Source organism: Lepidochelys kempii, chromosome 11 (genome assembly GCF_965140285.1).
Source record: "Lepidochelys kempii isolate rLepKem1 chromosome 11, rLepKem1.hap1, whole genome shotgun sequence".
NCBI classification, from domain to species: Eukaryota; Metazoa; Chordata; order Testudines; family Cheloniidae; genus Lepidochelys; species Lepidochelys kempii.
In genome coordinates this window covers 24,013,264-24,036,991 of record NC_136390.1, presented here as the reverse complement: position 1 = coordinate 24,036,991, position 23,728 = coordinate 24,013,264, and the positions used below count along the sequence as shown (strand labels likewise).

Sequence of the window (23,728 nt, the reverse complement as noted above, 5' to 3'; positions counted from 1 at the left end):
ATATACATGTTAAATAAGTTATCAGGAAAGCTGAGGTGCATGGAAGAGGAATTCTTATAACGAAATGTGGGTCTTCCCTCAGTGATCCCAAGGAGCCCCATTGTGCCTTTCAGTCACCTCATCATTCATTCCATGTGCCCTCCCTTAGAGAAAAAGTAACAGTCACTGAAATGACAGCAAGCCGCTTCTAAGGGCTTCACACTGCGAAACCTTACACATACAGTAATTCTTATTCCAGAAACTGGTCCCACTGACTTCATTAGCACTACTTATATGAGTAAGGATTACTTCAGGACTGGTAAAGAGGCAGCGTGGTCCAGTGAATAGGACACTAGAAAGAGGACACAGCAGACCTGGGCTCTATTCTGTATACCCATTCACAATGTGCAATTTATGCCACCTTAGATCTCACCTCGAAATGGCACCCTGTTTTGTAAAGACATGCACTTAACTCTTAGGTATAAATTGCAAATGTACCGAATCATAGATCTGGGCTCTGACTTGCTGTGTGACTTTGGGCAAGTCACTTCACCTCTTTGTGTCTCTGTTTCTCCTCCCACCTTTTCTCTCTCTTGTCTATTTAGAGTGTAAGCTCTTTGGGGCAGGGACTGTCACAACGGGGCCCTGATCTCAGATGAGGCTCTACTGTAATGTGAACAGTTAAACCCTAAATCTGTAATGACACTGATGTGTGAAATCCTATTGCCTCCACCCATTACCCTTAACACTTACTTTCTTCTCCTAAATTTGAAAGTACCAGCTCTGCAGCACTGCTGGCTCCATCCCAAGAAGCCAGAGGTCACTTCAGAGCCAGTTCTACTAAGGGGAGATAGAAAGTGCTGTTCCCTGGGCCTTTTTCACTATTTTTTTTTAAATAAAAGCTAAACTGAAACTTATGCTAATTGAGAGCACAAAGTATTTCAAAGAGTTATAATATATTTGTATGACAGGAATTATGTTATGCATAATATAAACAGCTGTATTTAAGGAAGATAATAGTTTAGCTCCAGGAAGTAACTGCTTAAGAAGCACTCTCCACCCCTACCCCCCCCCCCCACAGTTAATGAAAATTAAACTTATGCATTATCATAGATAAGGGAAGATTAGAGGATGAAGTAACATACACTATTGGATTTGCTGCACCAAATTAATACTATAGGACTTTTTTATTATCCAGTGTTTTCATACAAACTGGATCACAAAACATTATACAGAGAGCAGCGGGAGGGAGGGAAGAAGAGGCAGAGGCACAGGAGAACAGATCCGGTATCAGCTGAGATTGAAAATGAAACAGTAAGGCTGTACCATGAGGCAGGAGTTACAGAGTGGAAGACTCTCACACCAACAAAGGCAAAATTCTGAAAAGAGACAGGGAAACGGCTGGTGTTAAATGGACCAAATGAGGAAGGGAGTAAAAAAGACGAGGAGCCAAATTCTTCTCATGGTTACACCAGTGCAAATCCACTGACATCAGTGGGTGTAACTGAGAATGGAGCCGAGCCATATAGCCTGGAATAAGCCCAGAAAGCGGTGGAAAACAAATAGGGTGATTCTGATCTGGAAGATGGAATGAATGGAGAGCTACTGGGGGAGCTGTTGGACAAGTTGTCCCTTAGGCTTTAAGAAAGCGACCTCTCTCCAAAAGACAAAAAACTGCATATATTCAGTTTTATAAAAGGAACGATGATGACAAATGCAGTCCTTAAAGCCCCATCACACAAGAAGTTGCTGGCACATCCATTTGTTATCTTCATGCAGTCTATTCTCCTTTTGATCTATGGGATATTTGGCATACAAGTCCCATTAGCATTAATAGAAGTTACCAGTCTCCCCTCACATTGTGAGAACAGACATCAGAGTGTTTTGTCCAAGGCAGGGGCTGAAAGCATGCTTGCAGATTCTACAGCATCCTTTCTGGACAGTGCCAGGCAGTTGCTAAGCCAGACACAGCAACACCCTCTGTTTTACATTACTCAACCCCAACTCTGTGCTAGTAGTCACCGGTATGCAGACTGATTAAGGCACGCCCTTCCCTCAGCAACAGCAGTTCATTACCTCTTCAAAGGAGTAAGGCAGAAACCCATGCTGAACCCTGAAATATTGCAGTCATTCCACAAATGATTCCACCTTTTGCATAGCCAGAGCCCTCTGTGCACCACCAACACAGAATGGCAGGATGCCTATCCATCATCAGCAGATGGGGAGCCACCTTACTGCTCTGCACTAACTGGAGTTAAAGAACCTATCCTACACCCATTTGTCTATCACACAGACTATATTTGCTTAGCCCACCCCTCCATTAATCAAATACATATGCACAATAATCAACCTATCCCTACTCACGTTGGCTATCAGACTGTCTCTGAGAATCAGGGGGCTCAGGGAACACTAGCTCCCCCATTATCTTCCTGGTCCAGCATGCTTATGTCCTCCTAAGCTTCACAGCTTCTATGTCCTCTTCTTTTCAGGGCTCCTTATTTCATGTATGTCTTCCCCCTCAGGCAAGGATCATGGCAATGCTGTGCAGCATAAACATACCTGGAACATCCTGCTAACCTTGTCAGAGGTGTAGGGTAATGTGCCACCAATCTCGGGCCAACATCTGAATCCCAGATTGAGAATGCCAAACTCCAGCTCAAAGCCCATTCAGGTGGATCTGAGTTTACTGCTGTATGTGTGTCATGCAATTCTATTGCCTCCACATACTGCTGTACGTGTGCCATGTTTTCTAAGTGTGCTCTTCGTCTCCTGAGGGAAGGAGAGAGAGCATTTATTAGCTAGATCATCAGTGGGAATATACGTATGTGGAAGGACCAAGGGGTAAATGTTGTCCCCACCTCAAGAACCATAGGTGACCCCCTGACAGATGTGATTTCACTGTATGGGGAGCGGGGAGGATTTGGAAGTAAGGCAGAGGGTACTCACTCTTACATGGTGGAAGCTCAACTCCGTGGTGGATATCTGTAAGACAGCATGCAGGAGGCCGAGCTCAGGTGGGCCTGAGGACCCTCCTGTCTTTCTCTTAATTCTTGCCTGTGGGGAGGGGGGGAGGGGGGTTAAAGCTTTTCTTCACTGTAGTGCATTTCCTCACTACCCAGTCCAGCTAAATGGACTGGGTGCCGAATTGGTGCCTCTAAAACTGTATTAGCATGCCAGCCTACACCCTGCAATAGAAACGGAACCAGGGCCTAATGCCTGGCTCTGTAACTGCTAACCCCACCACAACTTTTAAGATGATGAAAGACAATACATTCAGAACAAAATCAGAGAAGAGATGCTTAGTTCCGAACGTTACAAAACCAACATGATAATTTCTGGATTTTTAACACCAGCTCAGACTCATAAAATACAAAAGATGAGATTAAATAAAACATTTCTTTCCAGCTTCCCCAGCAGGGAAACCCGTGCACAATTTAAAATAAAACTCTGTTTTTCCAGGCTTGCACAGTCTTGTGCAGACGTCAGAAGTGTGCAAACTAGACACACTTTTATCGAATTGCACCCTAAATTACTTTCAAAAACAGTTTCTTCATATTTGTTTGGTAGATTTTGCAGTCTCTTCCTCTTTTTCTATTTTCAGACAGCTTTGTCTAATGGGAAATGGATATACAAATTTAGATCTTTTTACAGTTACTAAGGCTTTAAAAACTGATCTGTAAAAAAGAATCCAGTGGGTAGGTGGAGGGTGGGGAACGGACACATATGTAACTTTGCTCTGTAATCCCTGCTAGAGAAAATGTTCAAATAGTCATTTTGAAAAGTTGCACTGAGTACATAGACAGCTGTTCCTCATACATACTGGGAATGTTTCTTTTAAATTCCTAAGGACACAAGAGTTTGATACAAAGCCAGTACCTCTAGAAATGGCAAAAACTAAATACACCCCATACTGATGCTTTCACTGTCCCAACAAACTCTCTCCCACAACTAAAACATTAAAACTTTTACCCCACATCCCACATTGTGAGATTAGGCCAATAACTAATGTTCTATCCAAGTAAAATACATTTTGTCATTGCTTGAAAATTTTACCTTTCACAGAAGTATAGTATTTCTGACCAGCAGGGAACATATGTCAACATTATCTATTATTACACAATGTCAGGACCAGAAAGGGAAGGTGGGTGGTGGATGTTAATAACAACTTAAGCGATTTTCTAAGAGAGGCATTTGAGAAGTACAAAGCCAGAAGTTTGAAATGTTTTTGTCTGATTGTAGCTGTGTCAGCAACCTGCCTCCTCCACTAGTGCAAACCTAATTCTGCCTGTGACCTAGTGCCCAGTTCTCTTTTTCAATCTGAGCCAACACTTTGCTAAACTGGAAAGTTTGAAAAATACCTTAGAAAACTTCTCTACCAAAGAAAGAAAAGAAAAACAAAAACATATGACTAGTCCCGATGAAAATGACTCCCACTCACTAAGGCAAACACTGTGATCATAAGGGATAGAAGGCTTCTTAATTTTTAGTATTATTTTTACTTTTAATATATTAGATCAACTATTTATGTTTCTTTTGTTTGTGTGTGTGTGCTATTACTGTCTTTGGCTGTGCAGTGCCTTCAAAATAAGAATAATTTAAGGATTCATCCTAAATGTGGGAAGGATTGGGCCAGTATGGCAGACTAGTAGGGGAGGAAGCATTATTAAGGCATGGGATCTGGTCCCTGTTCTGTCACAGATTTCCTGTGTGACCTTGGGCAAATCACTTATCCTCTCTACACCTCCCTTCCCCATCTGTAAAATGTGGGGATAATAGCACTTCCCTACCTTGCAGTGGCACTGTGAGGATAAATACATTAAAGATTGTGAGGCATTCAGATACTACAGTAAAAAAGGCTATATAAATACCCAAGATAGAGAGATAGCAAACTGCAATGGATAATTACCACACTCATGCAAGATTTAATTTGATAGGCAGATACAGAGTGCTGAAACAGCACACTCAGGCCCTGGGGGTGGAAGTGCTTTGTGTTACTCAGAGCCAGCTTCAGGAGCCTGCATCCTGGACTTTTCAGAGGCTCCCTGGGGCAAATTCACTGCCCTGCTGTACTATCTTTGCACCACTTAAGGGCTGCATTGGTCATTTTCAGGATGGCTCTGCAAACATTTCTGGCATCAATATTTGGGAGACTTTCCACAAACATCTTTGCAAACCCACAAAACATCACATGAACACTCACGGAAAATAAATCAAACCGGTCTCAAACAGCCCCATGAGTGTGTGACAATTCAAACACACCTTCCCACTTTTCAGTATTTGCCCATTGCTGTTCTGGATTCTAGAGTTAATAAATGCAAGGGTGGGGAAGAGAGGAAAGAAGGTCACTCATCCCCAAGGAAAGCAGTCTCTCATGTCACCTTTCTGTGTGCTGGGAGATCCACGCCAATCAGGCTCTGGGGCACATAGGGATTCATGCCGTGTTATCCGTGGGGGCAGAAAGTCTTCACAACAGCAGAAGCTACAGTTCTAGGTGACTCAGGAGCAACTCTGGATCGCACTAAAGGAACTAGCAACATGGTTTTCATTAAATGAGAATCTTTTGTGTAGAGGACATGAAAGACAGTAGAAGAGAAGTCAAATGCAGGGCACTCCAGGAATTTACAGATGCTGGAAGGGGAGGAATAAAATGTCAGTTTCCCAGAAATGGCTGGTCACAAAAGACACATGTATGACTTTGCTGTGTATGTTTCTTAAATAAAATGTGTTATTTTGTTGCCATGAACTCCAGTCTTCAATAGAAAGATTGATGGACAATGAATAGACTTTTAAAAAATAAATATCTTTCACTGGCCACTTTCTATGCCATTCCTTAACTCCCAGAACAGGGGGCCACAACTTTGAGTCAATCCTTAGCTGCTGGAACAGTCCTTGGAGGCTGTAGGCACCCAGGTGTAGGGCAGTGCAGGTCTCGCTGTTCTGTCGTGCAGTGAAGACCAGACCAATACCTAACAATCCTGGAACTGATCAGGGCAATGTATAGGTGGCTTATAGCTACCTTTATACCCCATCCTGAATTCTCCTACCCTAGAGCGGTAATGGGTGCAGCATGAGCAGTCCCCAGGATCTGTCCCATTGTCCTTCTATTTGTATGGGACTGATAGTAAATCTTTTTCAGGGCCTTTGTAAAATATGCTAGGGTGCTCACACTGTGTTTTAAGATGTGGATTTGTTTGAGGATTTAAAAAAACAAACAAACAAACAAAAAATTTCCTTTCCATAACAGACCAATGTCAAGGTTGCTGGGCCCAAAATGTCTCATCTGCTTTTTCTCTCTCATATTTTGTCTGCAAAATCCATGTGATTCTTTATAGGTGCCACCACACCCACAAAAATATATTCTTCAGGATATTTATTCCCCTCAAAATACAAATTATTCTGTTCCCCAGTAGTTATTTGTTTTGCATACAGTTACACAGCTGAATCAGAAGCAGCAAGATATGAATATATAAATAATGGAAACACTGAGGTGTAGTTTCTCACGTTTAACGTAACACAGGGGAATACATTTTTATAGCAACCCAGTAAATGTTGTAAACTGATGTTTTCAATTGCAGTGACTCAGAATTAACTTCTAACCGATATCTAAACTAGTTGCAGCTTTTTATAGTCTCATGCTTTAAAGCCATAATGATTTTTTTCATCAGCTGTAACAGAAGAAATTATATTTTACTAGGAGTTAGTAGAGGTAAACCATAAAAAAGGTAAAACTGAAACCACTTATAAATGATTATTTTTGTTCCACATAACTTCAGTGAGTGATATAGAGGACATAACCCTTTTACCTTATAGGAATGTATATGTGCAGTTCTTTACAAGAGCGTGTACATTGTTTCCCAATACTTAGGGCGTGTGATAATTAAGGGAAAATGTACGAAAAATGTAAGAAAAAGAAGGTTCTCCTTTCGTGTAATGGTAATTCAAATATTATTTAGCCAAAGCAGAGCTTTTGTGTGTGCCTTTTTTTAATAAAAACTGATTCCCCCAAATAATGTGGACATTGCACACACAAGCCCGTCCCCACTTACAAACAATCCAGGGTCACATGTCTTAAAAAAAAAAAAAAAAAGATCAGAGAGCAGAAAATGCCACCATCTGAAGGTCAAAGTTTCTTTCTGATTCTTCCATGAGAAGGACACTTTGTGGGATTCTGGAATGTAAAGTGTACACCTTGCAGATTCTGACTGGACAAACCCACTGACCCTGGAATGTCTTCTCATTTGTTATTATTCATTATTTGTACTACAGTAGTGCCTGGAGGCCTCAACCAAGATCAGGGACCTATTATGCTAGCCACTGTAGAAACACAGAGTCCCTGCTGCAAATTGCTTAGAATCTAAATAGACAAGGCAGAGAAAGGGTGGGAGGGGAAACAGAGGGTGCATCTATACTGCAAATAAATGCATTTCAGCTAACTCGGCTTGTGGGGTTGAGGCTACAGGGCTGCTTAGTTGTTGTACAGACACTTGGGGTCGGGCTGGAGCCCAGGCTCTGGGACCCTCCCTCCTCGTAATTCAACAGCCCTGTAGCCTGAGCCTCGCAAACCTAAGTCAGTTGACATGGGCCAGCTGCAGCTGTTTAATTGCAGTGTAGAGGCACGGAGAGGTGAATGACTTGCCCAAGGTTCAACAGCAGGTCTGTAGCAGAGCCAGGAGTAGAACACAAGTCTCCTGACCCCTACTCCAGTGCCGATAACCACTAGCCCACGCTATTTCTCAGTGCTGTTCTTCGGGCTCCCCAGCATCATCAGTAATACCACATTGGCTCACCATCCCCATTCCCACACCATACACATCTAAATTTTTCAGAGGGTGGCACAGGCCCAGACCACAAACACTGATGAAGATAAGGAGTACTTGTGGCACCTTAGAGACTAACCAATTTATTTGAGCATAAGCTTTCGTGAGCTACAGCGAAGGTGAGCTAAGGTGCCACAAGTACTCCTTTTCTTTTTGCGAATACAGAACAACACTGCTGCTACTCTGAAACTGATGAAGATATAAACTTTCTACCCCTATATCCGGCAGAACCAAAACACCTGGATTCAAATACTTCTGAACTTGGAAGTTTAAAATTCAAAACTGAAGTTCCTAGTGCTTAGAGCTGACTTCTTCAGGAACTAGGTTAGAGCTGTGAACTCTCATATGAGCCTGGATCTTGGGTTTGGATCCAGGTTTTTGGTTTGGGTCCCATCTCTAATTAAAAAAGAAAAAAAGAAAAAAAAGGATAAAAAGAGATGAAAAGATAATTGCAGAAACTTAAAAGCCACTGCTGCATTCTTTTAAAATTACAAATTAAGCTATAAGTGATTCCAAACTATGCTGTTTTTATTAAAAATGACCTAATAATCTCATTTTCCTTTCCTTTCTTTTATTTTGGAATTTATTCTATATCCTGGTAATCACACACAGAAATTATACAACACTGCACTGTGTGCTCCTGACAATATAAACACAATTGTTTATCCAGAAGCATTGTAGGTTCATGCAAAAAAATGTCATTTAAAGCTTGTGGTCAGATCAAGAAACCACAAGTATAATTGTTTGTTTATCCAGCCAAACATTATTGTGTAGTGTATGTTTATGGGGTTGGTTCTTTCCCCCCTTCCCCCACCCCCTGCATTTATTTATTTATTTGTAATCCATTTTAAATTAGAGTTATAGAGTGAAAATAAATGATTAAAGGAAAACAAATATGTCGATTCATGTGGAAGGATGTTTTAGTATGTAAATTGTTTCCTTTGTCGTAGCTTATATTTCTTGTTTTTATGCTTCCATAGAGGCTCCATGATAACAGGGCCCTTTGGTGGAATTTCTACATATTTTCTCTTTAGTTCAGGGCAGCTGGTTTCTTTCCTCTCTGAGGAGAAAGCTGAAGTATATTTATCACTCCAGCAGTGACTCAAAACAAACAGGAAGTCTTCATCAGCAGACTCCTGGGCAAGGCAGATACTAAGGTACTGGCAGAAAGGAAACAGAGGCCTTCGTCTGTGGGAGTCAGACATACACAGTATATTGTAGTTACAGCAGATAACTAGATTAGAGATCCACCAAATTATTTTTAAAGTCTTTTTTAAAAAGAAGAGAGATCCCAAGATATTTGCAGGGCTTACTGATACCGTGGGTTCCTATGAAGTTTCCCACCAAATTTTAGTTTGTCAGAGGAATATGAACTGCCCACCAAGTGTCTGACACTCTGGATGAACCTGTGTGCAAAAGGAAACCTGTGAGTGAGCTATTCTGAGAGTTTTCACTTTGATCTGGTTGCTTAGGAAAACTACTCCTTTAGTCTGAATAATTTCTTCTTTTAAAGCAGGGCTTTCCGGTAGGGCTGGCCTTCACATGACTGTGTGAGAGAGAGAGAGAGAGAAACTCAGAAAGTGTTAACCATTAAAATGAATATTGATATTTGAAGATAGTTTTTAAAATTACATGTGTTTCCACAATTGTGAGTGCATCAGGCATTGATCCTCACTGAAACTTTATCTCCACGGGCGACTAGAGAGGGCCGGAGAAGTGGAAGCATAGTACTGCTAAAACTCATATATATATACACATGGGCCAGCAGTGACTTTATCAATCCCCATCTTCTGCAGAATACAGTGCCTCACTCTGATTGCCCTAAGATTGATTAGGGCAAGAATGGGCAACTTTAAGGCAGCACAGGGCCACAAAATCCACTAAACCCTTTGACAGGCCGTACTTTTTTTTTTTTTTTTCCAAAGTGACTACATATTACATAACTCAAAAACGTTTGCTACAGTATGGCATGTTAACAAACACTTAACCATGAATTAACAGTGGAAAACTGAAGTTCTTAAATATAAAACCCCTTATTGCACAACCTTAAAAAGGTTTTAAACAAAACGGTTTAATTCTCTGCTGATATGCAGAGAATTAATACATGAAAACAAAACAACAGAACATCTTTCTTAACATTTTTCCTCTGCTGCTCCCAGTCTCTGCCTCCACTCTATTTCCCCATGGACATAGGCTCTGCCATGTGGGGTGGAGTCCAGGACCCCATGCACTGGATCGCAATGCCACTCAGATTTGGTTTGGCCACCCCTCCATTATGCCAATAGGAAAGGGACTCCACCATTACACCACCCAGCTCTGGTTACTTCCTCCTCATTGGCGGAGATGCTCCCCAACCTGCCCACTGCTGGGTGGGCCTAGCCAGAAGCTCTCAGTTCCCAAACAATCAGCCAATAGGGAGGCAGTAAATGGAGCGTGTGGGGTGGGGTGGAGTCAGAGCCTGTGTTGATGGGGAAGCAGAGGCTAGCAGAGCAGTCTGAGGGAGCAGCAGCTTTACTGAAAGACTGTGGGCAAACCAAATAAAATGATATGGCAGTCCAGGTGCCACTAGTTGCCCACCCCTGGACTGGAGGACTATTTGACACATTCTTTGTTTGTTTTAATAATAATTTTTTCTCGATGTCAAAACATTATTTAAAATACTACAGAACACCTTAAAAAGAGAGGGGAAAAAGAGCCCGTACATACCAATACCCCTCCTCCAACAAAATAAAACAGAAAACCAATATTGGTAGTAAACTACAGATACGACTCAAAACCCATTAGCAAGGATTGCTTAGAGGCCTCTAAATTACTTTTGGTTACATACCTATAGTCTCCATTTTTAAAAACAATGTGTTGTGAAGCTCCAGTCCAGCAAAGCATTTAAGCACATGTTTCACATGACGCATCTGAGCAGGCACATTGGCTTCAATGGATCTACTCACGTGCTTAAAGTTAAGTATGTGCTTAACTGATCTGCTGGACTGGGACCTAACATATTGCACTTCAGGCTCATAGCACTGACACCGATGTCAGATATCAACCCCATGTAAGATATTCTGTAGGAATGATTTCTCTAACTGTGAAGAAAGTTAAAACTTCATCTGGTCTTATTTCAGTGATAAAATTTATTTTGGGCCCAAGCTCTTGGGTTGGCAGGAAGTGGCAGTACTGTAGAGATCCCCTCCTTTTACCCTCACAAAGTATGGGTAAGAGGGCAACATGATCAGCCCCTCACAGAAGAAGAATGCCTTGTGCAACCCCATCTGGCTGGCTCAAAACAAGCACCGAAGGGCCCATGCCACAAAGGAAGCCTTGTTTGGGACCAAAAGAACAAATCATTCTGGAGGAGCTGTGGAAGAATGAGTCCAACAAGAGGGGAAAACTGGATGCTCTCAAAAATACTCATCCCCAGATTCAGAAAAGCTGAATGGGGGTGATGAAGTCTACCAGTCTCAGCCTTCTCTCTACTTCCCCTCACTGTCAAATCTCTCAGAAATGGAAGCTCAGTTGGTTCCCTTGGCACTCCTCACTGTCACTCCTGGTTCACTGTCCACTAGGAACTAACAGGTCCTATTAAATCCCAGCTGTGGCCTACCTTTTACCTTCACAATACAAAATCAAGATAGCAAAAATGCAAGAGTGCAAGAGCATCTCTTCCACTTGACTGAACATTCGCTCTGGATTGCATCATGGATTTGGTCCCCAAAGTCTCCTGGCTAGTCTGAGATAGGTTTTAGGGCTCCATCTCTCATAGACACCCTTGCTCTCAGTGTCTTCCTCTTAAACCTCCTGAAGTATCTTCTAGACTAGTGGCTTTTCTGTATCATTCACATACAGCTATGAAGCCACCTCTTTCCTTCCTACATAGAATTCAGGAAGTTGCCATTATCTCTAACTCTCCCTGGAGCAATGTGCTTGTCTTTTATTATAACCTCATGCATCTTCCAGAAGCTTCTCAGTTTATTGACATGCCTTCTCCCCATTCATCTCTCTTAATTCAGGCACATGCAGACACATACTCCCAGCATGTTGCCATTTTCATTGTATGCCCGTATTCCCTTTTAACTGACTTCATGCACATATTCTCTGCTTGTGCCAAACTCATTAACCTCAGCTTAGCAACAATGATGATTTCACATTCCTTAATACTTTTTTCAGAGTTGGGCATGTGCACAATGCTGTCACCGTAAGTAATGTAAAAATCGTGGGCCCCAGGCTCAAATTAGGTAGGTGAATCCTTTTGCAGATTAGTCTCCTACTCCCTCAAGTCTGACTTTAATAACACATTGCACTTTTATTGCACCTTCCATCTAAAGATCTCAAAGCACCATACAAAGGTGTGCAAGCACTATCGTCCCCAAGAAACTTAAGTCATCGAGAGATGGACTCAGTCACATAGGAAATCAATGGCAGAGCTGGGAATAGAACCCAGCTCTAATAACTCACAGTCCAATGCTTTAACTACATCATCGCACCTCAGAGAGGTTGTGGATAAATTTTCCGCCGTCAGGGCCAGATTATAGCATGGGGCTATAAGACTCAAGTTGGGAACAAATTAGCAGCTCAGATGTGCTGGCTGACTGGCAACTGTCACAGTTTTGGTGATCTCATTATCTGGTCTACACACAACCAGACATAAAATAGTTGATGCCACAGGCCTTCTGAAGCTGTTGTTTCAGTGCTATAGGAGTATTGGTACCAAGGATGAAACTATTCTAATCTTGATTGGTTGGCTGAAGGTAATTTTCCCCCTGTATTGCTGTCTGTCATCTTGTTGTTTCTTCCCTCATCTACTTTTCTTTCTATTTTTCTTTGAGCTACTTTATGTAGCGACCCCACGCTGAACTCGTCACTCCACAGTATATTGCGCAATGTCTAAAAAATCTGATTCTGGAAATTTGCCAATGTGTCATGCTGTACTGAACTTAAGATGCCATTCTGAATCTGTACCACCCATCTACTTGACAACTGGCTCAGAATGAGAAATAATACATGGGACAAACAAAAAAAAAAAAAAAAAGACAGGGACAGCCTCAGGAAAAGAATCCACATGCATACTTACACATTTAATTGACTCTAACCAAAGCCCCTTTTTTAAAGGAAGTATTTTCCAAATGAATACTGATATTTAAATTATAGTCGTAACAGAAGGTCAAAAATAAAATTGGGAGTGGTGAGGGGACAAGCATTTGGAAGCCAGAAACAAAGATTGGCAGTGAAAGCAGCAAGAAAAGTGTTATGCATACGACTTCTTATGTCTTGCTTGACTTTGTGATGACAAAAAAAAAAAAAGGACTGTCTCTTTTTCTCAGCTCAGTGATTACAGCAAACCCACAGTGCCAGCTTCAGACTGGCAAGGCAACTAGCATTGCACACAAAAACAAATTCATTGGGGCTTTTTTTAAGCTTAGATTGATTTAATTGTGAAGGTCTCTCACACTCACCCATTTCCTCTCCATCATTTGAGGGATATTTCTCCTTCTTTTGTCCTTCTTTAAAGCTAACAAAATAGTAAACAAACGAGGAATGAGAAAAGTATATTCCATGTGTGAAACAAATGTAGATTATGCCCCTCATAAAACTCACCAGGTTTAAGAGCACCAGTGAATGAAGTACAGCAATGCTACTGCTGCTGAGAGTTATTTTGTCATACCTCATAGCCCTGAGAGGTGTTGGTACTGCTATTTAATTGTCAGCAGATGAAAGTATTTCCAAGAGAGGCACTCTCCACTCTGTCTTTCCCTTTAGAATCCGACATTTCTGATACCCTTCCCCCCCCCCCCCCACACACACACACATTCCATCCAGCTGTTTCAGCTGAAAGAACAAACAAATCAGCATAGACTTATTTAAAGAGATCTGAACCCTTAACATATTTTAGCCTGCAGGGCCCTATTCTGACTATATTGACACTCTGTCTATCTGAATATTAAGAATTGTAATTTAGACATAACAGTGTTGGGTCAAAGGTCCACTTTTTAGATATGGAAAACTGGGATTCATCTATCTGGATTATTAGCGTATTATAATTTTTCTTGAACAAATACACTAACTTCAGACAATGCAGAGGAAATGCTGCATGCTATTTATGTTTGAGCTTACCCATATCTGCCCTCATGACAGGTCCATTCCAGCAGGTCCAGAAGGATTGTCCATTATAATGTATTGTGTGCCTAATGGGGACCACTAGACATTGTAGGATTTGGGAGACTGCAGGAATGCACTCTGCACTTTTCCATAAGAACCACTGACCCTCATGCATTACTTCAAAGGAATGAAACAGTAAATGATCTTGTTCCAAAGCAATGTTCAATAGTATGGATCTGCTTCTGAGCTACAAAAGTTATAGATCATCCATTAATAAATTCTGATCTCTCATCAGGATCCCAGCCGCATGTGTCTTCAGAATTCATTTTTTCTTATTTTGGGATACAGAGACTTAGAGATATATTCTGATCTTGTTTACACCTTTGCAAATCCAAAAAGTTCTTTAGAAGAAATGCAATTACTCCAGACAAACTTAACAAGATCAGAATATGTCCCATCGAACATATCCCCTTTTTCTATCAACAAAATGGGACAAATTCTGTTCTCAGCTACATCATGTAAATCTGGAGTAACTGCAATGATGACACTGGAATCCAGTATAGCTGAGGGCAAAACTTGGTCCACCATGTGCATTTGGTACACCTGCAGGGAAGATAAGGAGGCAGGCTTTGAAGAAAGAAAAGTAATAGTATCAGGATTACTAAAGAGTGTATATAGTCAACCGAGCCAGTTCGACCACCCACTTCTGGGGAACAGATGCTCTGCACATCAACCTGACAGAGAGAAACCGTCATTCTCTTCACATTATAAAGATACATACATAAACCATAACTGAACCGTCAAGATACAAGCATGCCTAAACTGAGTAACCATATGATTCCATTACCGTCCATCAGTCCCTCTCTACTGTTCGTTACCCTCTCTCATTAGGCCATATCTAAAATTCAGATTGTAAGCTCTTTGTGGGCAGGGTCCTTATATTTCTGTCTGTAAAGCTTAAGCACTCTTTTCATAAAAAATAATAAGTGATTTGGTTGCTTGGGGCATTTTCTCCCCCGAAATATTCTCATAGGTTAAACAAAACGTTGGTGTCGGATAAGAGTGGGTAAAAGATTTTTGATAAAAGAACTGGGTGAAGAAATGGATGCATTTACAGGTTCCTAACTCTTCCATAACCATTGAGCATCTACCACCGTTTTCCCAGACCTGTGCCCCACAACTTAATATTGATTGAAGCAGTAATAATTTAGGATGCTCTTTTAACTGCTCTTTAGACATTTTTAAGGCCCTTCTTTTTCAGGGTTTTTTGTTTGTTTGTTTTAATCTCCCAGGAATGTATCAGGTTTTATTTAAAAATTCCAAAAACCCAGGGTTGTGGGGGAAATCAGTAAAACCAAAAATGAAGGGCATTGGAGGGAGGGGGCCCAGTACCCATACAAGGGAGGAAAGGGTGCTACTCACCATGTAGCAGTTGAGGAAGCCTTCCACTCCCTGCAGCAGTCTGGTGGTCTCAGCTGCTGGGACCTTACTCCTGGCCCAGCTCACTCCCCCACTACACAGAGGAAGTGAACAGGGCCCAACTGAAGGGCCAGGGTCAGGAGGGGAGCAAAAGCTGCAACTCTTGAGTACTGTCCCCCTGCTGGCAGAGCCTCCTCCTGACCCCAGGCCTTCAACGCGGCCCACCCACTTCCCCTGCAAAAAAATTCTCAGGTCCCAGAAAAGCCAACATTCGGGTGAAAAATGGGTAAAATCTGAATACTGACTCTTTCAAAAACTGGGAAAATTGCATGAAAATTGGTAAATATCAGTAACAAAGAGCCTTAGATAGTTTTCATTTACTTGGGGCTTCCTGATATTGCATTTCATAGTGTACAACTTTCTTTCTTCCCCAAACAGTAACTAACTACAGCATGTGCCCCAAAGAGCTTACATTCTGTTTCCTAGATATGGACAGCCCATTTTACTTACAATAAAGGTCTTAGATTTTCCTGTATTTATTAGTAGATTTAGTGCAGCAAAAGGATGCCAAACATTGATATTTCTTAGCACAGTTCTCTTAAGAAAATAGATTGCTCCATCTCCCTAATGAAAGCGAAGTGAGCTCTCTCTCACACACATATATATTTGTGTGTGTGTGTGTACGCTTGTGCACATTCCAGCATTTCTAAGCAATTTGGTCATCTGCTTTCTTGAACTGACAGTCATCTGCTATGTTCCGTGAATTAGAGTGAGTTGTTTAATTGAAAAGCTCATCTCAATACAAGTTCCTCTTTCTCAGCAGGTTTATTAAATATACTTCTTTCATCAACATCTATAAAACTAACAAAGTCTGTCTTACACACAGATTCAAAATCTAGTATAATTCCACCATGTGGCATCTAAGTCTTTAATGTTGTTTTGCCCTAACCTAATGTCAGGTTTTAGGATTTCTCTTTCTGCTTGCACTCATCAACATCTGTTTACAAAACTCATTGCATTTTTTCCCCTTCTTTATTACTTCACTAGAAAATTCCTTGCTCAATTCAGGCTTACACTCACCAGACACTGATTCATGTAAGTTGGGCTTTCTTCTATCATTAACCATTTGAGACCCATATTTACAAACTCAGTCAAGGAGAGGTACTGTGTCATGAGATCTATGAATTTATTTATTTTATGGGGTTTTCTCTGGTGTGCACCACTTTAATATCTGAGCACCTCACAGACATTCTTTAATATATCCTCCCAACCCTCCTTGAGATGTTGGCAAGTATTGTTTTCCCCATGATACAGATGAAAGCATTGAGATAGAGTGAAATTAAGAGACTTGCCCAAGGTCATATAGGAAGTTGCAACAGAGCTGGAAACAAAAGCCAGATCCTCTAATTCCCTGTCCAGTGACTTAACCTCTGGAATGAAAGGGCCAAGCTCAGCTCTGTGGTAATATTAGCACTATCATAGCTCTTTTAATATAAACTTGAGAATGATTCACATGTTAACCAGGAAAGTACATAGAGCTCCCAATGCTGCTTTCCAAGGAAAAACTGAAGCCACCCTAAAGCAGTTGGAAATTAGTCCTTGTATATAAAACAGCATAAACTGTTGTACTCTATGCCTCTTCCTCCCCTCAGAGTAAACCAACCACAGGAATAAAAGTTACTGTAAGAAAAGAATAGAAGCACTTCATCTATGGATCATACACTTCAACCTATTCACTTTACATATACTAGACATAAAAGTAAGAGTTAATAGTTCCTGAGTCATTTTTTTCCCACCCATTTTCTTTTTCTTAAAAATCAAAGAAAGTGAGAGCAAAGACCCTCTTTGGGCTGAGGGCAGAAAAAAACTGTCCAGGCCATTCATTGGCAAATAGTAAAATAAATCCAAGTATCAAAAGATGATCAGAACTGTAGCTCATACAGTATTATGTTCATTCTCCTCTCCCTGTTCCCACATCACTCCTATTGATATCAATGGGAACAATACACGCACATACATACACAGTATTAGGCCTGCAAGCTGTTCAGCACAGTGACCCAATGAAGTCAACAGAGCTCTAAACATGGGTGCAGGAATCCACCCATGTGGAAAAGCCTGCAGGGTCAGGACCCAGTTCTTCCACTCTTACTCATGCTGATCTGTGCTCTCTTCTGTGAGTAGCCCCATTGAAATTAATGGGACTATTCACAGAGAAAGGCACTGCTGCACGCAGGTACAGGAGGCAGAGTTGAGCCTGTAGGGAAGAAAAGAATACATTTGGGTATATAGTAGGGAGAACTTACCAATAGTTTCACTTTTCTTAGTAGTCCAACACCATGCTCAGTTAAATAAATTTGGTGGTCTCAGTCCAGCTCCCACTGGACAGGGGTCAATAGAAAATCCTATCATAATTGCTCCTAACTAACATTCTTGCTGTCAGTCTTAGCAAAAAGACCAAGGACTAAATGGGCACTGAGAATAAGTGAACCCCCCTCACCACTAGAGGTGATCTCTCCATGGCATGATTATAGCACACTGGTGAGGGCCTCAATTGTTATCCTTCATGAGCAACACATACACTTATTAAAGAATAAGCTCCCAAATTCTGTCCTATTCAAGGCCTTTTAATGTAAGCATTTTAGAGCAGTTTTAATCCTAATGCCAAAAACAGACAAAAACTTTTACATTGTCTCCATATACAGGATGCTGGCTTGACATCATTTAATAAAGACAATGTTCATGCTCTCTCTCTTTGTTATCCAGTATTTGGAATCATGTGAAAAACTTGGCTGAGTATGAAACAACTTCAAAAGACACATTTCTGTGCCAGCCAGGATGCATCAAAGTAGGGAAACTAACGACCCAATTCACCTGATCCTACTAGCTGATAGAAAAGTACAGGGAAGCTGTTTTATCATTGTACCTTCCTAACACTTCCTTCCTATTCTAGATGCTATTTAAACTATTCTTGCATCCCACCAACCAGGCCTTCAGTCTGCTGCAGTTCTCAACTTTAAGGGATGTGAAAGGAAAAGCAAAGGGAAGCCTTAAAAAGAGAGGCCTGTACGTTTCTGTGCAGTTACTAAGCAGTCATATCCTTCTGCTTTCCCCTGAAAAATCAAGTATCACCTTATCGTTTCCTCACCAAGATTAACTCCTGCTTCCTGAAGAGTATTTCTGAGGTAGAAAGCAGAGGTGGTGAAAAAAAGGGGGAGCTGAAAAGCCCAATCTGTCAAGCTCCATTTTAGAAGAAAGGAAAACTGAAAAGTGAACGTATTTAACATGAGCTATTTCCTGCACTCAGGAGGGAAGAAAGCATGCTACTAACTGTGTGCATGAGGAGATCTGCACTAGTGTTATCTCTGACCTGCAGCTTAGCCCTTGTGTCTCAGCTGCCAAAAAGCTCCTATTCAACGTTATGCTGAGTTCATCAATGCTCCACGTGTCAGGATCCTAACAGGAAAAAGCAGGACAGACAGTCACTCTATTCAACTGCCTGGGGACCCCATGACAACTGAAATCCCCTTGCAGACTGTCCATATCAACCTACGGCAGGTCAGAACATATAACCCCTCTAGAACCACAAGCTCAGGCCCACACCCTTTCCCCTTGTCAACACTGTCACTTTAAACAGAACATCTAGCCTTATCACAAAACCTGAAGTAAGTATGACAATTAAGATGGATTGCAAAGCCTGCTTGTGCTTTACAATTAACAATAACTTGGCAGCGTGTCCCACGCAACTGTTGGGTGGTATGGCAAGAACTTTATCCCTGCTTAGTACTGCATTAGCATATTTAGTAGGCTGCAAGACATAATTCCTAAGATATGAACATATTTTGTCTTTTCAAAAATCTGCAATTAAGCTATAATGTGCAGACAGCGTACAACAGGCAATGAACTTTAAAAACCAAGTTCTGTAAGGGGAGTGTGCTAAAAATGGTCCTTTTACCTTATGTCAATTATCTATTTAAGAAAGATTACCTATTCAGTAATAAAAATTTTAGCATAATCTTGGTTAGGAAACAGTAACATCTCAGAAACTATAGTTGATATTCAATCCTGAATTCAATATATAAACAATGGAATGCTTAAAAAGTATTTTTTTTCCTTAGCAAAGATATGTACTTGTCTTCTGCTATTCATTTTAGCTTTTTGCCTGCTATCCTCAGATAAATAGTTTTCATAGTAAAACAAGCTGATAGCTCTATGGTAGCCTTTTCTTCTATATGTGAAGTCTTTCTCTCTCCCAAACTTTGTGTTATTTACACTTATTTTAACACATCTGCCAAATTAATTACCGGTAAATGCTTTAGAGAGGTAGTTATTTGGAATGTCCTGACTTTACTGGTTTCCTACACACAGCACAAGAGACACTCACCCCTCTTAGCTTTTTAAGTATGTTTACGGTATACATTATCTGTAAAATCAGACTGGGTTGGGGGGGGGGAGAGCAAAAATCTTTCTGCGATAGCCAGGACATTGTCCTTCTTGACATCTGTGTTGCTGGTGGACAGGATATCCTGCCAAATGTAATAAGACAACTGTGTGACCCACCTTGTGAGAGAGGCACCACTAACTGATTAGAGCACAGCAGGAGAGGGTGCTGATTCTTCTAACCTTGTGCTGCATCCTCTACATACACAAAAAGAAGAAGGCGTTAAAAAAAACCTCCCTTACAGAAGGGAAAGAAAAGAAAAGGCCCAGTTTAGGTGAGTAGCTCAGCTTCGATAACAGAGAGCAGATGAGAGTAACAAATGCAATTTCGCATACAAAGACTTTTTTCATAAAACCAGCAGAGTAACGGATTAAACCACCTGGCAATCCTGGCAAGAAAAGAAGAAAATCTTAGGCTGTGACAAACCAAACCAGGTGTAACAGGTATAAAACTTTTGCTTTCCAATAATACCCCTCTCTTCCCTGGAATGCATTGACAGGTGCAGAAGTTCAAGTTACAGTGGGGAAGTAGCAAATAAATACACAGCATTAGTGTCTGACGTGCTTGCTGAGCAACCGGGGATGTTAATAACTGGCAAGGTACACTAATCTCTGATTGCAACATTTGGTTTACCTTAATCTGGAGGGACAGCTGTATTAAAGAGGGAATTATACTAATCAGTTCAAGGCCCTTGCATATAAAACTTCCCATTAGGCTTAAAGTACAACAGCTTACGCTCATTCTCTAGGAGCCTTACATCTGGTTCTGAATACGGCTGTCTCTCATTTGCAAGGTACAAACTGAAAACAAGGGAAGAGGGGGAGGCTGACAGTTGCTGGAGGATGGCTGATAGAAGAACAAGCTACTAATTCTTTGAAATTTTTTACAACACAAAACTAGCTGTAAGGCATCTTAATACTAAAAAAACAGGCATGTGTTATCAACCCTAGGCCATTTTTTCCTGTTACCGGAGGTGACCAACATAAAATAAAATTGATGATGTCAGTCAAAAACAGCTAAGCACAAAGCTTGGCTTTGTTATCTTAAGTCAGAAGGTATGATAGGCCGTGCCATATGGCTTTAATCCTCCTATATCTTCCATCACCTAACAGGCAACCTTCATGTAGCATGACCTTATTTGGCTGGTCTCAGGTTAGGGCTGCCCAAAGGGGATTTTTGTGTTTCTGCTATATCCAAAGGTTTATGTTGATTTTTTTTTTTTGAGCCCTGCAAACTATAAATCCGACTGATTACTCTGCACTCTTTTGCTTGACTGAGCCTTTACAATCAGACATCCCCGTTAACAATAAGCTCCTAATGAATCAAACATCTATGGCATTAGTTTCACCTAGCTGCCTCTTTCCCATGCACTGCAGCTCTTTGTCAGACCTGGCTTGATGAGAAAAGCTAGTGACACTTGGTGCACCTATTGATAAACAATTCAGTAATGAGGGGCATAACAAAAATTACCTAAAACAACCTGATTAAAAATGACAGGCAAAGGCTACTACAGAGCTTCACAGTTAAGGTAACTCTTGGACTTTGGGCTTGCACAAAATAATTAGATACAACAAAATTCTCTCTAAAATTTCAGCTTTGCACTGATCTTGTTTTTTTTTATCTAACAATTTAATCAATGTTCAAAAAAAATATTCCATGATATTTTATATCAGATTCATCCTTTTTTTAGGAAGTTTGTGGCTCAATGTGGTGGTGTTTTTTCTCTTTCTTTTAAATTCTACGCTGATAGTAAAGTCAGCGCTACGTGTAGTTCAACTTATTGATTACCAGAAATTCCTAAATTAAAACTCAGGCTTCTACTTCCTTTGTTTAAATATTGGTCTTGTTGCTTAAAAGCACATGTGGGCTGTAAATAAAGGATACATAAACAGTGAAAATGAAAGCTGGCTCCAAAGGCAAAAATAAGAACAAAATGGAAAGACTGCACCATGCTCTTAAGATGAACACAGGGATCTCTCAGTAAGAAAAAATGTGTTAAAAGGGCACGCACTGCAACTCTCAAGCAAACTTTGATACAGGAGTGCAGGAGCATAACAGTGCTTGATTCAAAATCAGAAATGTGTGGGTTTTGCATTTGTGTAGCAGCATGTTGGGAGGGTTTCAACCAGTGCACAGATGCGCTTGAAAATCAAATGTGGACATGGGGAATGTTTTTTTTGATATAGCAAATGAGGACTGATGACATGTTTATTCTTTGCAGATGGATCCAGTACAAAACCATACTCTGCAATGAAACAATATCCACCATTTGCTGCTTTCTAGAGCTGCAACAAAATGGTGGCATAGACAGAATGCACACATCTCTCTCTTTCTTCCACATGCTCCCTACCTTGTTCATGATCCTGACACACTCAGAATGTCACTTGGTTTTATTTTTAATTGTTTTGGGAGAGAGGGATTCTATAAAGGATGTGAAAAGACACATTGTGGTTTGAAAATAGCAGCTTATTTCCTTACTAGGTAAAGGGCAAAAGAGAAAAAATACCAAAGAAAAAAGAATTTCAATCATCATAAATATGTCCTTTTATTGTGAAAATATTTTTCTCAGAATAAATATGTACAGTTGGAATGGCAGGGTGAATGGCTGAGCCCAGTGCTCAGCTGGTGTAAATTGGCATAGTTCCATGGACATCCACAAAGCTTTGATGATTTATACCAGCTAAGAATTTGGCCCTAAATTCCCAGAAATGTGTAATTTACAGTTCAGTGATAATACATATCAAATTATGCTGGAGATACCGATGAAAATTTAGAGAGATGGTAGCAATTTTTTAAAAAATACAATAGCGGTTGCTGACAATCACAAATGGCCAAATATAATGTATTGGTCTGAAAGGCAACTTCACTTTACAGGTAGTAGTAATCTTTCGTGAACATTTTCCAAATTCTGATACATACTTTGCATTTCAAGGGAGGAGCCAAAAGTTAACTATTTTTTTTTTTTTTAAATCCACACTTTTTACAAATCAGAGATTAAAGAAAACCACATGAATTAATATGAATTTTAGGGTCTTGTATGAAAGTAATTTAACTATATTCAAATCTAACTTTATAGACACTTGACTTCCACTACTGATTATTAATAATAATCCGATTTTCCCTTATACTTTCAGCATGAATACAGAATGTCAAAGCTAATTTTCTCGTCAACTTAAACATTATCTAAAGAATTGCAAACACAATTGGATACACAGGACTTGAGCCTCTTCTCACACAGCCTGGTTTGACAGCAGTGTAACTCCATTGTCAGATTTACACCAGAATAAATGAGATCTGAATCTGGTTCTGAATTATTGGAGTGCCAGAGATCTAATAGTAAAAATCCAACTAAAAGTACATAAATCTGCAAGTTCTTTTGACCCTGCAGTTCCTGGCACCATACCAAGTAGAAATCTGCAGTTGTACTTTCTGTGATTCTAACACCTTGTTATCATTATGGAACATAACAAAAGCCTACATTGAGTTATCTAAATGAAATAAATCTACTGGACTTCCACTGCTGGATTTTATGAGATGTATGTATACAGTAAGTAAGATATATATAAAAAATCTTTTTAACAAGTTTGAGCATGCATCTGTTGAAGACAGAGAACCTAATTCTCATAGATGTTAAGGCCACTTTGCACCACCGTGCTCCACTTTAAGGCCCCTTTATGCTGTCAGAATGGTACAAAGAGGCCTCATGGAAATAAGGATCAGGACCCAAAAGTGTGAGGGAGAAATTCTGCTGTCAAATACACCTTTGTAAATTTAGAGTAACACCCTTCACTTCGATGGAATTACTCCAGATTTACAATAATGCAAATGAGAACAGAATTTGGTTCAGCCAATTAATGAAACTCCGCCTTTTGCTCTATTTATTCCAAAAGAAAACTCTAATCATCTAATTCGACATATAACAAAATCAGTTTCCTGATAAAGACCAATTAGTATTTCTTCATAGCCGTGTTAGAGGCTGTATTCA

At 40.5% G+C, this 23,728-nt stretch overlaps 1 long non-coding RNA gene across 2 annotated transcripts; it reads right to left on the bottom strand.

Annotated features, from left to right (window-relative positions):
- Positions 1–2,205: 2,205 nt before the first annotated feature.
- LOC140895527 (uncharacterized) lies at positions 2,206–18,006 on the bottom strand. Of its 2 annotated transcripts, none has more exons than XR_012154233.1 (5): positions 17,609–18,006; positions 13,244–13,299; positions 5,358–5,506; positions 2,926–3,033; positions 2,206–2,748 (listed from the first exon to the last, which is right to left on the bottom strand). It is a non-coding gene; the product is annotated as an uncharacterized LOC140895527 (long non-coding RNA). The 2 variants fall into 2 exon arrangements; XR_012154234.1 differs by lacking the exon at positions 17,609–18,006 and adding an exon at positions 13,902–15,290 and having other exon boundaries at positions 5,358–5,607.
- Positions 18,007–23,728: the final 5,722 nt, after the last annotated feature.